Source organism: Typopeltis vanoorti, chromosome 6, assembly GCF_054136105.1.
Source record: "Typopeltis vanoorti isolate ZY-2024b chromosome 6, IOZ_Tvanoo_1.0, whole genome shotgun sequence".
Taxonomy (NCBI): domain Eukaryota; kingdom Metazoa; phylum Arthropoda; class Arachnida; order Uropygi; family Thelyphonidae; genus Typopeltis; species Typopeltis vanoorti.
In genome coordinates this window covers 8,941,043-8,958,485 of record NC_143554.1, presented here as the reverse complement: position 1 = coordinate 8,958,485, position 17,443 = coordinate 8,941,043, and the positions used below count along the sequence as shown (strand labels likewise).

The following is a 17,443-nucleotide window of genomic DNA, read 5'->3' as shown; positions in this document are numbered from 1 at the left end:
GTCAAGGTCTGTGCACATAGTTCTGCCGTCTTCAAAGAATTCTGCTGCATTTAGAAAAAACTTTCTAGATAAAATTTCGCTGATTCAGCAAAAAGAAAAACAAAACATCACTAAAAGGTGCCAAAAACACCAACTGACTGTTATTGGACGGTTTTGTTGCTTTGTTTGAGTAGAAGTGAAAAGCAGAGAAAACTGCCGCATAGGCTGTAAGCGTTGCTAAACAAACTTCATTTTTTTAAAAATTAAATTATTAGCGTTATAAACATGGATTAATGATATGAAGCAAGTTGACCTTGCGAGACAATGATTAATTATTATACTGAATTGCATTCAGTATAATAATAATATTCATTTAATGTGCAAATCGTAATCTGTTATGTTTGATCGACTTTGCTGAGTTATCACTGTCACAGGTGATAAAAGTTTCAGACGTAAAAGTGACAACTCTCAGTAGAGGATAATTGCCAGTACAGAATTAGGAAGAAATTAAATTACCTTCTTACTCATTTCTTTCTTCAAGGAAAGAAAGAAAGAAGTAGTAGGAAATTTGAGGTATGCAGAACTGCTTTAAAAATGCTAATTTCTAACGTAACTATAGAAACTACTAGCAATCTAACCTTAAATAACCTTAAACTTATTTTCCCTTTGGGTTTTAAGTGCGATTTAATGATACAGATGGCATTATATCGACGTCATCCTCCTGCCGCTTAATTTTCGGTCTAATTTCTATAATATTCGTAATAAACTTGGCGTTCATCCATACTCAGCTGGCATCTTAATTATCTTCCTCCACTCCTTTCACAATTATTATCTAACCTTCAAGTTTACAAGACATAGGCTTCTTACAAGCTTTGTGCAACCTCCTCTGGCCGTTTGCCCACAAACAAAAACAAGATTTCCTTTAATAAATGTATGCATCGAGCTGTTTATAATTTCAAATATCGTTTTACTCTTTTTTAATAAAAAATACTTCGAAAATGACAAAGGATAATTCTCGTTGTATGAGCGATGCGATTGTTCGCTATCAATAAAAAAAATAATAAATAATAAATAAATAAAAATAGAGAGATCTCAGACAATCATGAAAAGGCGCATTTCATAATAACCAACTGAATTTAAGCACCAACATAATTCCCTAATTTCATTAACGAAATTATTATCCTCAATTCGAATCATTTTGTCAAAAATGTATCGATTGAAAATTAAGCCGAACATATTTTGTATTAATGCTAAAGCCTATTTTATATTAAATCCATCCAGCTAGAGAGGAGTTGTTGCAGGACATATTTTAAATACGTTTTACCCCTTTGTGCCCTTTCAAATGATTTGGTTGAAGCTTGTGTTTCAATTAAAATTAACAATTAAAATTAGAATGAAAATTACATATATAATTCTTAACTCTGTTTAAAAAGAAGAAAAAATGAAATTAGTACGAGGTTAAACCTCATAAGAAACCTCACAGCACGATCATAAAAGTTTTCGGATAACGGCCTTTACTTGCTTTCTGGATGATGAAATCAAATATTCTTCCTTTCACTGTCACTTGAATTTGTAAAGAATCACAGGGAGTTTTCGAAACAGCCCGAGACCTGATTTTTCAGACTTTTTCCCTTGGAAATATTCGTAAATTCTTCTCCCTTCTACGTGCAGGCCTACTGGCCTGTTACAAAGTTATCTTAAGCCCTTCTAAGTCGTACCCGACCCGAGGATAAGGTGACTAGCCTATGCCTCCCGACATATTCTATGGCTGTAGCTGCGTGTGTTAACGGGGCCGATTTGCCTGCTTCCGGGAGGAAAAACCCCAAATAAACTTGGGAGAAAAGCCTTGCTGTCCACGCCCAAGACCGGCTAACTTAGCTATGTCTGAGAAAGATCCTAAGCTCCTCACGCTGGCGACAGGAATCGAACCCAGGACACTCCTTTCCAAGGCATATGGTTGTGAAGCACATAGACACTAGGCTAACCGCGCGGACTTCGTAAATTATTATTATGAATTATGCTCGAAAGAATAAAAGCAGAAATAAGAAATTAAATAAATGATGTTCAATTGAATTGATGAAAAATTGAAGAATAAGATAGGATAGCTTCAAATATCAGCATATCACTTGAAAGCAACTTAGAAAAGCAGAAAAGTGATTATCGTTGTTTTATAACAAAGAATTTGATGGTGTTGTCCATAATAAATTATTAGCAGCATTGATAAAGAAAGAAAATATTAGACAGGAATGACAAAAGACTGATATCCTAGACATACTGAACCAAACTGCAAATAGGCAGGGTTGTGTGCTTCTTCATCTTCTGTTCAGCCTCTGCAGCGAAGAAATTTCTGAAAGTATGGAAGAACTGGAGGGAATAAAAATTGGAGGAAGGTATATAATTAATCTTTGTTATGCAGATGATACTGTATTGAGTACTGATTGAAAGAAGAAGACTTGCAAAAACTAACATAGAAAATGAATACACAGAGTAAATCTACAGTCTTATATTAAATTTTAAAAATAACAAGTAAAGTAATGATAGTAAGCAGAGTACTCAAAGTAAAAAAAAAAAAAACTGAATTATAGAACAAGTTAAATGTCACTCTCATTTACAACATTTAATTAGAGAATGGAAAATGAAAAGAGATTAAAAGAATACTAATTATAAAATTTACCTTTAACAGAATAAACCACAAAAAAAAACGGAAAAAAATAAATTTAGAATGATCAAATGCTTTATTTAGTCTAATTTTCTTTATGGATCAGAAACATAGACAATAAACAAGGAAAACAGTAGAAGGACTGATGCTTTCGATATGTAAACGTACAGAAGAGCATCGAAGATCTCATGAATCCAGAAGAGGAATGAAGAAGTTTTGGAGATAATGGTGCTCAAATGGGTCTAATAAATAACATATAGAAAATAAAAATATCATATATGAGTCATATTGTGAGACATGAAAGTCTTCAAAAAAAGAGATTAACCTAATACAAACATAGAGTATATGGAGATCCATAATAGACAAATCTGGATGGAAATAACACGACATATGACATGTGGCAAATTCGTTGTAATAAAAATAACTGTTTTTTTCACTCATTGCAGACAATTTTGAACCTAATTTTAATTTTCAAGGAAGAACCTTGAAAAATAAAATTATTTTTAAATAATAACGGGCTGCAATAAAAATATTTCATTAACGTTGGTAACATATACTTATTTATATATCGTACACTATTATTCAATATTCTATAAATGCAGTGTATAATAAGCATAATATCGACATATGTTTTTTCTTTGCCAATACTTTATGAGATGCTCAAGTATAGCTGCATCGACTGCTGTCCTACAATACATAATTTATTTGCTTATTGGCTTTATCAAAGTTTTGCTTTGCCACATGCGCATCTACTTTGTTTTCGCTGACCTGAATGCATTTGGCATTATGCCAAGGTGCCAGTGATACTTCACCTAGACCATCAGTATAGTTGCTATATTCTCTTAATATCTCACTGGAATTTAGGACTAACAACTTGCGGGTTATTTGTTGTAATAAATTAGCATTGCTGTTGCAGCTCTTCATTTACCAAAGTGAATCCAAAATTTATGCGCAGAGAGTATAATTTTTCCTTTCGTTAAATGGGACAGTCAGCTGCAATTGACGAATCTAATTAATAAGAAAAGAATCGCCTCTTCGCCTCGACTATTGAGGCCCTGTGTAGAATGTCACGTCACAAAAAAGTGAAAGCATTTCTCTTAAAGAATTTAGCAGCTTAACATATTTTAAAAATCGTAACAACATTTTCCAAGCATTTATAATACGTGGTTATAACTATGCTCCAAGTGCAGCAATAAATATATGCATCTGGAAATTTGAAAAGAAAAACCTTATGTTTTATCAAAACACACACCATATCGTTAGGATTTGAGGAAGATTACGATATGGTTAGGATACTCGTCTTTAGTTTTGAAGATATAAAAATATTGCAAAAAAAATGAGTTAATATATTTTTGTTTATTGTCATTGTTCGCCATTTTACGTTAATGTCGTACTGCGTGTTAGCATTATGATATAAAAAAAGTAAGAAGTATTATCATGCATGTTTTCAAGTAAGATGAAATGTAACATTCGCAATTATTTATAAATGTTATTAATGCTTAATTATTTAGTTCTCTTTCCAGCATTTCAAAGATGGCTCCGAACATATTCGAGGCGCTTTAAGCAAAAGCGTTATCGTCTGCTAACATAAACACATAGAAAATGCTTTTTGAATATAAACGCATTCGTCTTCTCTTTGGCCAAAAAAGCTACGAATATTATATCTGAACTTAATTGTATACAGCAGTAAAATGTCATGTCATATTTTAACAGAAACAGCTATAATGTGTTATCAAGATAAATCAGGTAACTTATTTCTTGTCATTAATTTTTGCAACTTTCTTCAGTTAGAAAGGATGTAGGTTCAAATTCGACATGTAGTGAAAAGCATATATACGAGAATTTATTAAAATGAAAGTGAGTTTTTAAAATTTAAATTTTAAAATTGAAGCTAAAATTTTCTTCTTGAAGAAGAGTCTTATATTAAAATATATCATAGACGGGAAAAAAGTATCATAGACGGAAATAGTGAGGTTCGTATTCTTTCTTTCTTTTTTTTTTTTTCATTTTAGGCGTGCTCATAGCAAGTCGATATGAGTAACGCAGGAAATTGATATACATAACAGACTAATGACAAGATCTAATCTCATTAGTGTCAACGCGCAGACTTCCATAATGAATTAAATCAGCAATGAATAAAGATATAGATATAGAATTTAATGAAAGTCTTTATTGTGCATTTTGTGTTTGTTTTATCGATAATTTAATATATATATATATATATATATATACACTGTTATACCATAGAGGTTTATACCATTAACAACAACAACAACAATAATAATAATAATAATAATAATAATAATAATAATAATAATAATAATAATAATAATAATATATATATATATATATATTATTAATAGTAAAAACCTCTCTCTCTCCCTCGATGTTTTTGTCTGCAGAAGAGTTAATGTAATAATAATAATAATAATAATAATAATAATAATAATAATAATAATAAAAGTACTCACCGTTAACAAAAATGCATTGTAAAATTAACAGTCGTCTACTATTATGAATCATCGATCTCACAAATAGAAATCTTTACTTTCAACATATGAATATTATACTTAAATTAGCATATTAAATTTATTCATATTAGTATTAGAGTTAATGTGCAAAATAGGCAATACAAGCAAACGAAGTATGTAGTAGTGTGAACTGGAGGGCTATGTGTATTTCGTTTCTGACGTAATGCTAGCAGAAGGGAATAAACTGTGAAACGACTGATTCATAAAATTAGGCTTGCGATATAAATTTTTTATTACTCAAAAAATTCAACAGTATGTATTTTTATTAAATTAATATTAATATTAATATTAATTATATTTATATTAATTTATTTCAGGCGTAAACTTTGTTTGCTCACACTTGGATAAAGGATTAAACTAAATTTATTATTGTCTAACCAAGTGAAAAATAAACTTTCAGTATATATTTTTCTTCTCTTATTTTCATACTTTTAGAGAGAATTTTTCGAAAATATGCCTTTGCCTTTATTTTTTTTATTCATTGACTTTCTATAATTACTACTGTATATTATTTTTAATATAGTTTACATAGAATTTAAGTTGATATTGGGTTCGAGGTTGTATTGTGAGTGGTCGGTGTAATTTAGTGCTCTTGAAAAATTGGTCATTTTTATCTGTTTTATTGATTTTACTTAGAAAATATTTGCTTTATAGTATATTAGAGTAGATTTTCGTGTTCTTAGAGTATTTAGTGTCAAAATCAGATAAGCAACGTTGTTTGTTAAAAGAAGGATGTTATTTGGTAAGGTGACCCCTGTCATTAAACATGCCATTGGTGAGCGGGTTCTAACGTCAAGTTTTCCCGAATAAAAAATTAGAAATATAACGCAAGCAATTGAAAAAAAAAGAAAAGAAAAGAGGTCGTGATTCTGGTAGGTACCAATGACTTAACTAGCGATAAATTCAGTATGATAAAGGATATGAAAGGGTTGTTGGAAGAAGCGAGAGTGAAGAGTGAGAAAGTAAAAAATCGTTAGAATATTGACTAATATGAAGGAAATGAATTGTGCAGAAGGGCTATGATGGCAAACGATTCGATGAGTAGTCTGTGTAGAAGGAATGGATGCAAGTCTTTGGATGTGTGGAGTGAGTATAAAGGAAGAATGAATTTGTAAAAGAAGGACGGCATACAATTGAATGCGTTTGGCACCAGGAGTCTTGAAAAATTATTGATGTAAGACCTAACACAGAGAGTCAGAGAAACTGAATTCTGATGGAAGGAATCGTGAGAATCCTGTGTGTAAGAGAGACACTGTTAGGTAAATGTGTTAATGATGGGGAATGGTTATTATTATGGAAATGATTATGAAGAGAGAACGATTCTGTGTTCGTCCGGTTCGGACCTATCAAGCAAGTGTAAAGATGTCTACATAAGTAAGGAACTAGATAAGAACAGAGATCTGCACGTTGTTAAACTGTGTCATCCTGACCGCAGACAAGAGTACACAAAAAAAAAAAAAACATCTTAACACTCGCTTGTCCAGTACAGACGTCGTGTACAGACATGTACATATTCGTGTACATGTCTGTACACGAATGCTAGGAATATCAGAAACAAAGGAGTAAAGTTTGTTGCTTGGATAATATATTGGGACCTCATATTGTAGGCATTAGCCAGACCTGGCTATCCGAATCAGACATACTAACTGGTATGGCATCGAGTGCAAAGGGTAGAATATTTTTAGGAAGGATAGACACGATAAGATAGAAGGGGGAGTTCTGCTAATGATGTCGGATGACTAATTAAGCAAGAGATTCGTAAGAAAAAGATGATGTGGAAGGAATACCGTGTGCTTAAGGATGATGTCCTTAATGAAAATTATAAGCAACAGGTAGAATAGTCACCAGTGTTGTACAATTAGAGTTGAGATCTATGGCTGGAATACTAGTAACAGTTTTTCATATGGCAGTGAGCTTGAAGCCAACTAGTGTAAGGTGGAGTCTAACAAGATTAAATACATAGTGGGGTGATGTTACAGACCTGGTGGATCGGTTGCTAGGGACGGAGAAATGCATCACCAAACAAATACGATGGGTGCGAAAAGAATAATCATAATGGGTAGCTGTGATATCGCATGAGAAGAATGAAACTGAATTTATTGAGCTGTTGCGAGACAACGTTTTCAAGCAGCATGTGACAGGAATAATGGTAAAAAAAAGTGTTAGATCTGATTATAGTGTCAGAAGGGGTTTCACTTAAATACGTAACTATTCTGCCTCCAGTTGGTGACAGTGATCATGCAATACTCATTTGAGAAGTGACTAAGTTTATAAATGTTCAGTTCAGAAATGGTTACATGATGAACTACAAAGCAGGAAATTATGACCACCTAATATGCTGGGTTCTGCGCTATGGTATCAGTCGACGGATGTGAAGGACATTGTGATATCTTTCCCATATTTAAAAAAATACCTAAATGATGCAGTATCAGAATGTGTCCCTAGAGTTCGAAGAATAAATAGAGTAGGAGTGAAATGGATGTGTAATCTAATTAACCAAGAGATTCGTAAGGATGATATCCTTTATAAAAAATTATAAGCACAGCACGCTAGAATAGAAAAGAAACTGGCTCTTCAAATTAAAGACAACTCATAAGAATTCTAATGTTATGCTGTAAGTAAAAGAAAGAAAGAATGAATATGAAAGAATAACTCTTCTGAAGTCAGATGGTGTAAGGGCAACTGATGCCGAAGTGATTTTTCAGCTAATGAGTACCCATTTTGCTAAAGGCTATCAACCTGTTATATGCAAAGTTGAACTCACCGCTATCTCTTCGCTGTACAAGGATATTCATGTGTATGAGGAGGAAGTACTACAGCTGTTGCAATGGAAGCTGATGCTAACAAGACTGTTCAGCTGATATGGCTATTCCTTTGACCAGGCTATATAATTTGAGTTTAATAACAGGAAAGATTCTACAGAAATGGAAAGAATGTATGGTAATTTCATTGCACAAGGGAGGTGCAAAGATCGATGTATCTAACTATTGTCCAATCAGTATCTGAGGAGTGGTGGTTAAGATTTTGGAAAAGTTGGTCAGGACTTCCATTCAGAAATAGGTTGACAGTGAATCGCTCTGCAATGAACTGCAATGGATTGACTAAGAGAAGGTAATGTTTTAGCAACTTGCTCACATTCTACAATAATGTTACCATTGAACTAGACAAGGGAAATGGATACACCATGATACTTTTGGGTTTTGCTAAGGCTTTTGACAGAATACAGCATGGTAGGCTGTTGCATAAATTGGAGAAAATGGGTTTGGATTATACAATATTAGCGTGGTTAAGAGGATAGCTGACTGACAGATATCAAAAAGTGGTCTGCGGGGGATCCGAGTCTGCGAGGTTTAAGATAAACAGTGATGTACCACATTGATCTACTGTTATTTCAATCTGCACATTAATGATATTGGGAAGGATTTGGCAAGCGATATACAGCTATTTGGTGATGATGCAAAGATAGGTAGGGTAATCAGGAATGCTGCTGATATGCAGTACTTGCAGAATAATTTGAATAGGCTGGAATTGTGAGCATTGGAAAATGGCTACCAGTTTAATGTTAGTAAATGTAAAACCATGCACTTCGGTCAGATTAGCTATCCAATGTCATATTATAATGGTGAGGTTATGTTAGATGAAACTGATCAGGCTAGGGATATTAGAGTTTTATTAGAGAGGAAGTTGAAGTTCAGAGGCCATGTAGCAAAGATTGCAAATACAACTCAAAAGATAATTGCACTGCTGAAATGAACGTTCACATGTAAAGATAAGGATGTTATTTTGCCTTTTTACAAGGCCTTGATTGTGGTCCTCACTTGGACCACTGCGCGCAGGTCTAGTCTCCTGGTTTCCACGGTGATGCTGATACCATGGAGAGAGTACAAAGGATAGTGTTAAAATTATATCAGGATTGTGGATTATGAAGATATGTTGAGAATTTGTAGGCTGCAGACGCTTGTAATCAGAAGAAAGAGGAATGATAGGATTGATACTTGCAATTTCTGGAAGGATCATATAGGATTTCAGTTTATGGCATTTTTCATTTTATGGAGGGTGGGAAAATGATGATAGGGCACCCTTGGAAGCCGAGAATGATTGCCGGCAAGAAAAGGGGTGAGAGCTAGATTTTTCTCTCATAGAGTGGTGCATGATTGGAATAGATCGCCGTTGGAAGTGGCGTGAATGAATTGAATAATAGGTATGGCAGCTGGTGTAAATAGTATTGCCCCCCCCTCGATGAGTTCCTGAGTTATATATATATATATATATATATATAAACAATGAGACATACGCATTTTTTCTGTATAGTACAAAAGAATTCAGTACAAATACATTTTTTAAAACTACCTAAATATTTATCTATCATATTTACATATGGATTGGCACGAACGCGCCTTCGGTTCACTATTACAAAGCAGTAATACAACATACGGTTCAATAGTAATAATAATAATCGAATAGTTTTATATTAATATACATAATTTTTCTGGATTTTGTTTTTCGTGTTTGTCTTTCAATATTTTTTTATAGATTCTGTATTCGATACAGATATTTTACTTCTCTACAAAAATTTAGTATACAAGTTAATGAGTTCATTCTTTTTGATGTACTTGTTTTTTTAGGTGGCATTTCTGTTTTCTTCCTTGAAGCTTCTGCAGAGCTTATCTGAGGAAGATAATAAATGGCGATGGTTTCCTGGTTTTGCTTCAGTACCCGTCACGAGTGGTAGATTTAACTGTCTATATGAATGGCTTGGAAGCATGCGTGTGTGTGTGTGTGTGTGTGTGTGTGTGTGTGTGTGTGTGAGAGAGAGAGAGAGAGAGAGAGAGAGAGAGAGAGAGAGGGCGGAGAGAAAGAGAGAGAGAGACAAGAATTGCTCTAATTTTCATTCTCACTATAATATTTATGTAGCGCCTGTTTCGGCTCTTTGAATGTCCCTAGGTATCTATCATCGAATGGCAGTTTGTCGATCACGTCAGTTATATGTAGAAGCTTCGGGTGGCTTTTCCGTAATGATTATTTATTATGTTATGTAGTTTGTTGGCTATGGGCTTGTTATCTGATATGTTGTTCTGGTTACTCTTTAAGTTGGGCTGAAGTAATGTTTTAGCATGACTGTGTGGTGGCATAAGTATTTCACCTCAGATACAGGGTTGCTATAAATTAATTTTATAGCAACCCTGTATCTTTGGAGGTATCTGTACTAAAACTAATACACGGAATGTGACCAAATTTTATATTGAGACTTTCGAAGGCATGGGAAGATGAATTCCGCGAAAAAAAGATTTAGTACCAAAAGTCGCCGATAGGATAAATTTTGGCGCTGGCGCAGCGCAGCCGAGAGCAGTCATTTATTTGTAGTAAACGCAGGTAAAAAGGATTATGCAAATTTTACTGTGCGTACGTGACAGCAGCGCCACCAATTCCACTTAAAAAGGGATTGGGAACGTTCAGGCAGTTATTCAAATGACTGACGAAATGTTTAAGTTGTTTTACCTTAAACAGTGCAATGCCGTAGCAGCCCTTCAGGAATTTAGAAGGCTTCATAACCTGCGTACAAGTCCTATGCCACTGTAGCACTGAGAGCTATGATTAAGAAGTTTGAAGAAACTGGATCACTAGCAGTTAGACCTGGCAGAGGACGGAAAGCAGTGCAAGAAGAGACAGTAACAGACGTTGCTGTTGTTGTTCAACACATTGAAAATCGTGTATGTGGTCCAGGGGACCCTGATTCTGATGGATAAAACGTTATTTCCTGTGAGTTCAATCACTACATTAATTTCTGTGTCCCTCGCTAGTTGTTGTTTTAGTTTAATTATTCTTATTCTTATTATCATTGTAACATGCCACATATCCAGCTGGAATGAGTGATGCGGCTGTCGCTTACACCGTCGAAATGTTATTATTCCATTTTATCTGCCTTTAATGTAATTATCCGCTTATTTTTGGCTCCGCCAGCGCCAAAATTTCCCCTATCGGCGACTTTTTGTACTTAATCTTTTTTTCACGGAAATCATCTCCCCATGCCTTCAAAAGTCTCAATATAAAATTTGGTCTCATTCCGTTTATTGGTTTTAGCTACAGATACCACCAAAGAGGGAAAGTTATTTTATGGCCACCCTGTATTTTGTGTTCTCTCCTTGCTGCCCATATAAGTGTGGCCTGTTCTCTTTGTTCCCAGAATCTGTACAATAGGATTCAGTACAAAATATGCAGATTACTTAATTCTTTATAAATATAAATGTACATTTTTTAAACTACCTAAATATTTATCCATCGTAATGTAATGGTAAAACTGCCTCAGTTAAGGGAAGATGGCTATTGTGTGTATGGGCATGTTAAACAGAATGGGAGGAAGAACAGCTTTTTTGTGGTACTCCGCATATTACCGGTACCTCTTTGCTGTGCACTGATCCTATACGTGTAATGTGTTTTCTGTTTTTCATGTATGCTTTGAACCTCCGATTCCGATATATGTTTGTTCAACAAGGTTTTGTGTGCTAGTCTGCCAAATGCTTTTGTTAAGTCAATAAAAACGACTAACACTATTCTGTTTTATCTAATGCAACGTTTATACGCTGCATTAGATAAATCACTAGGTCTGAAAAATCTTCCAGGAGTGTTGCTGTTTCTCTCTTTTTCTTTTCTGAAAACTATATTGTGTTTTGGGGATGATTTGGAATTTTTCAATATATGTGGAGAGTTTGCGATAACAACAACAATAATAATATATTATTATATATATATTTACAGTACTTACCATTCGTCTGCAATCTTAGTAACGTCTATTCAAATACTCTTGAAGAGTGTTTTTCTTATTTAACCGGTAACCCTGTCTAATGTTGCATACATCTGAATATCTTTATGTAGTTTGAGTTGATCTGAATATCTCTGCCTAGCCTGCAAGGGCATTTAAAAAATAATAATAAAAGGTAAGGCACATCGCACATGACAAAATCGTTCAAAAGGACGGTCTGAATAAGTGAAGAAGGTGTCTGCATGGTCGGTTTCCTCATACCTTAACCAGATGGCTTCATATTGGCTGCCTGCAGCTGCATCATCACTGCATTATAATAGAACAACTAGAAACATGATCATACATAGAGAAGGGCCTCGGAATCCGATTTCTGGTGTAAAATAAAGTGAAATAAAGAGTAGCACCTTTCTAAAGTGAAGTCGCTAACTTCAGGACAAAGACGAATAGCGACTCAGGCATAACTGTACGTCCATTGCAGATGACAATGTATATTGTTTTAGGAGTCTCTCAATCATAGAATACGGACAAAATAAGCTGCCTGAGAGATTAAAATCTCAATGAATTCCTTATACGACATTGTTCCTGCTATCTTGATTAGAGAACACTAGGTTCTGAAATTAATAAAAAGTGTGAACATTAGTGATTTCAATCTCTTTGCACAGCTGATGGAACACCCTGTCTGCAAGCAATTTGCTCTGACGGTGATGTGCTGAACGCTGTCATTTCCTAGTTCGAGACATTTGATGACACTACTTTCTTCTGAGCTGGGATAGATGACAGGGTGGGACAAATGCATAAACATGTGTCGACTTGTAGAAAAGTGAATATGAAAGTGGATTTATGTGTCACACATGAATATGTCAGAATAAAGATATTAGAATAGGCGCTTATTTTTTATTTTTTAAACACATTCATATTTATACTTTAATATACCCTGAACAACATTAGCCCATGGACAGAGCTATGCGGAACTCCATTTGTTTCCTTCTTGACACTGCATTCTTCAATAGACAATTCATCGATGTGTAAACTCAGCTATTATCTATCTGGCCCTTTGTCCTGACTACCTTTTCCAGATCTTAACTACATTCTTAGTTTTAAATACCACGTTTACACAACAGTGTGAACTCTGTTCTCTTTTTAAGTTCTTTGACCCTCCACCCCACTCCTTCTGCTTACAAGATTCGTTCAGTAACTAGGTCAGCTGGATCCTTTGAGTAAAATGAAAGGGGATAAGTCATTTAATGAAATTACCTTATTAACTTCTAGAGCAAAGATTCGTAACTGGCGGACTTGGTTCCGCATCCAAATCTCCAAAGAATTTTTCAGGGTTTTTAGCCTAATTCATTGGGATTTTTTACGCAAATTGTAATAGGCTTCATTATCCTATTGGCTCTGCGGCTAGGTAGGATATTGTTCTCTTGCTCACGCAGCTGTCACCATTATATATTTCGCTCTCCTTTTATTCTATTCTTACAATTCTAATGTATAGAGAAATAAATAAATAATATTATATTTTAAGTTAAATAGCCTTTTGGCTCTTTATCGTAGTAATATTATATTTTATTATTTATAATATATAATGTAATCTCGTATATAATGATATATATATATATATATAATCTGGAAACTCAGATCTACAGTTCAAGCATGGAACTTCTTCAAGCCTCCAATAACCACATCCAGAAAAGACGTAAGTCATTCACAGAACATCCCCAAAACAGGATTTGAACTCACAGCATGTTGGTGCGAAAATAAATACGTTGACCACTTGGCCAACCAGAAATATACGTGAAATATTATCTTAGATACGCTATAAATGAAGTTATAAGTAAATAAATGCATTAAACCATTGTTAATATTCATTCAACGTGTATTATACATACGTTATTTTAAAAAATTACTTTTTTTTTCAGCATCGACAATAGTTTATTATCTTAAAAAAAAAAGCCTTGCATATTCACAATAAAATTTACAGCATTAATACAAATTTCAATTTCTAAATATGTTTGCGTATAATAATCATGCTGTAACATACTGCAAATAACAAATGTAATTGCGTTCATAATTTTTCATTCATCCCATTTATAAATTTGAAGTTTGTTTTTATTTAAAAAACGCTACATATAAATACATTAACTGTACATATGTATAATTTGAACATGAAAGTGTAAGTATAGAATAAAAGGAGAGAGAAATGAAGAAAGGCAGAAAGAAAGAAAGAAAGAAAAAAAATTAATAGCGAGTAAAGACTAAAAGAAATATAATAATGACTGCGTAAAATAAAGGGAGAGAAAGAGTTAATTTATAAATGGATCTCTATTGTAAAAGACATGCGAAACAAAGTAAATGTAATAAAAAAGAGAATTCGTACTCATAGCCAGAAGCGAGAAATACACAGTCAAGGAAAATAAAATGTAATTGTATCAGGATAACAGCTAACGGATAATATAATATGGTTGTATAATAATGTTTTATTAAGTAATGATGATATAATGTGTTGCATAATAATAATGTACTGGTAAGGTACTCATTTTGGATTAGTTAATTACACTTTTGATATAACAACAGTGCTCTGTTTACTAATAGTAACTATTTAGATAAAGGAGGTATACTGTTATGGTGCCAAAGTTTAAGATCCGTTCTTCGGATAATGATCATAATATCCATCAACACATGTTGAAGTTTTCTGGATACGAAGAACAACAGTGTAATAACTAACGTAACTATCAACACGCCCACGTTTCGCTACCTCAAGTTAGCTTTACTAGGCACTAGAAAGACGCACAACCCCAGCAAATACAAAAATATAAAATGACTTAGAGAACAAGGATTGGCTCGTGTTTGAATTTAGAGCGGATAGCGTGGCGTTAATGGCCGTCTTCTGTAACTAGTGCCGATGAGAAGATAAGGAGATGCTCCAAAATTTGTTTTGGCGCATCTCCGTATCATTAGGGCTGTACTTGAGGAACAGAGTTTGTGATGTGAAGTGAGATTTGGGCAACTTAGCTTTCTTCCCTCTGACGAAGTCATCTCCAGGTCATTTCACTTTCTTTGCTGAGTGAGTGTCTTTCAAGTACCTAGTTAACGCTAGCTTGGACTAGTGAAACGTAGGCTTGTTAACAATTATACTTTAGTTATTAAATTATTTATTGCATTCCTGTTCCACCAGTTATGTCATCAGAAAACTTGGATTGAGTGATTGAGTGATTATAACAACAACGACTGCGGAAATTTGAATAGGGAAATACATTCGCTTTCAGGTTTCACATTGCTTTTCATGTTGTACTCGTTTAGTATCCTCGAAGCGTGTATTAAGTTTGTCTGAGAACGATTTTTGACAGCTGCGGTTTGGTTCTTTTTATGTACTCACAATACGCTGGACTTTATCTATTTGCGCATATATAATTAAGCATGCACAACAAATACTTATTCATGAAGGAAGGGATTGTGATGTATACGTGAATGCGCATCCGTAATGTGGTAATACGATATGACATTGAACAGTTGTGTTGTTTACCTATGCACAGGCGTTAGTTGGCTTTATCAGGCTTATAGGATGCAACGTTTCCTCTCCAAACTTTTATACGGCACTGTATATGAAATCTAACATTATTTTATATAAGAAAATAATGACATCCCAGTACGTAGCGGCAAAATTATATTTTCAGTTTTGTAATATTACTGAAATTCTTAGAAAATGTCAATTCACCTGCCGCTACTTCGAGTCCTTTTCGTCTTGACCGCTGTGTTATTTATCCTTATTCAAGCTAACCTTGGCCTGTGTCTTCCCCAAGATTCAATTGCTCAGTAGATTGGCACATAATCCGATCTCGGAGAAGCTGCCATAGCTTGGAAGCTTTGTAATCAACACGGAGCAACCCTAAGTACGCTGTTCGCTGTTAATTACAGAATAGTCGCTCTTCCTAGTGTGACAGCATGATACTTTAGATAAAGAAAAACAGGCCTCTCAGTGAGCTGAGGAACTTTCCGTTTCTCATCTTCCGTATTTTGCTTGTGCTATAGATTTGTGTCGACTAAGTGGGAAAGATTTCTAGTCATCGCTGTATAAAGATTTTTACTCTTAAAACCTGAAAACGTTCATAGGAAGAGATCTCGCTTTCATCTTATGTTTAATTTTGCTCTAATGTGTATTTTTTTACATTGACTCGACGATTTATTTTGATAAATCATCGCATATGCTGTTACTGCTAAAGTTTTTAGTATCTTAATAAGTCTTATGTGATTCGATGAATTTTATAATTCGAATAAAAGCTAAACCTTATATTCCAATGACTAGCAGTTCAATGAATTTTTGGTTTGAGTCATGATGTCTCTGCCGTACTCTATAGCGGAGACATCCTTTGGTCGAAAAGATCTGGATGGATTCAAATTCTGTCTTGGACACAAGTAAGATTTATTAAGAGGTGTTAATAAGAGTTTTTTTAATTACAGAATATGTAATCGGTTTCATACGGAGACGAGAGGATTCTTCTCTCCTTAACATCGATAACCTGAAAACCGACCAGAGAAAACACGCATTGACAGATGTAAAAGACTGTGAGGATGGAATTAACCGCACCATTACTAAAATATATGATTTAAGTCACAGCTACTTGGGTGTAACAGACCACTGGACATTAGCCCCAAAGGACGATGTGATGGCTATAACTGAAGGGCAAATATTGAATTGATTTATCTTTCTACATCATCCAGCATTGTGGACCACGCAGTAGTATGATGGGGATTTCCTACTAAAATGTAACGATACTTTTATAAGCATTGTGGTACATACTGGCTACTGAATTAGACATTTTTATTAATACTGTGTTTTTTATTAATACTTTATTAATATTAATACTGTGTTAGGCATCCAAGCATGCGACTGCCAATTCCGATCTTATTCAATTCCCTGTGCATAGTTCGGCGAGTGTGGGTCGGGAAGGGTCTCCATTAAATGCATCGATCTGTTGCTGCACACAGGAAGTTTTGTTTATCTATACAAGTCTCAGATGACGCCAATCTCATTCCCAACAAACTGTTTTAGGACCACAGTTACGTCTGCTAGACAAGCAATTTGGGTTATTTTTCCACTGATTAAACACATTTAATTATCTCTTAGATATCTCACCTTTTGAGAAACTAGTCAGCTCTGCTGTTTTCAAAATCTTGGCTCCAGCCAGATGGGCTCCCACAGTAAGCCACTTATCGAACTCCGAATCAAACTTTGTTTTCCCATTGTGATCGACCCTATTGACGATTACCGACCAGAAACATTCTTAAATAGATGTCCAGAACACATGGTGAAGCACGTAACCAAGTATTTTGCATATACACTGCGTAGGTGATGTCTACATGCATCTGCATAAAGGTTTCTAATTTAGCGGCCGATATGTGTACACGTCATCCCATCTTCTTTACAAGCTGGGCACACTGGCCTGTTACGACCAAATAACTGTTAGGATCAAATAACTTGTCGGCCTGGTTCGTTGGCCGAGTGGATAGTGTTCCCGT

General features: G+C 34.5%; 1 protein-coding gene across 2 annotated transcripts in view; it reads left to right on the top strand.

Moving 5' to 3' along the window:
- The window catches only part of LOC150105270 (inositol hexakisphosphate kinase 3-like), a 250,209-nt gene that overhangs the window by 59,809 nt on the left and 172,957 nt on the right, over window positions 1-17,443 (top strand). The window contains exon 1 of one of the 2 annotated variants that reach the window (XM_090394043.1): window positions 14,860-14,990. The exons of the other annotated variant lie outside the window; for it this stretch is intronic. The gene's annotated coding sequence lies outside the window, so the exon portion shown is untranslated. Of the gene's footprint in view, window positions 1-14,859; window positions 14,991-17,443 lie in introns of those variants that run through there. 2 annotated transcript variants of the gene reach the window in all.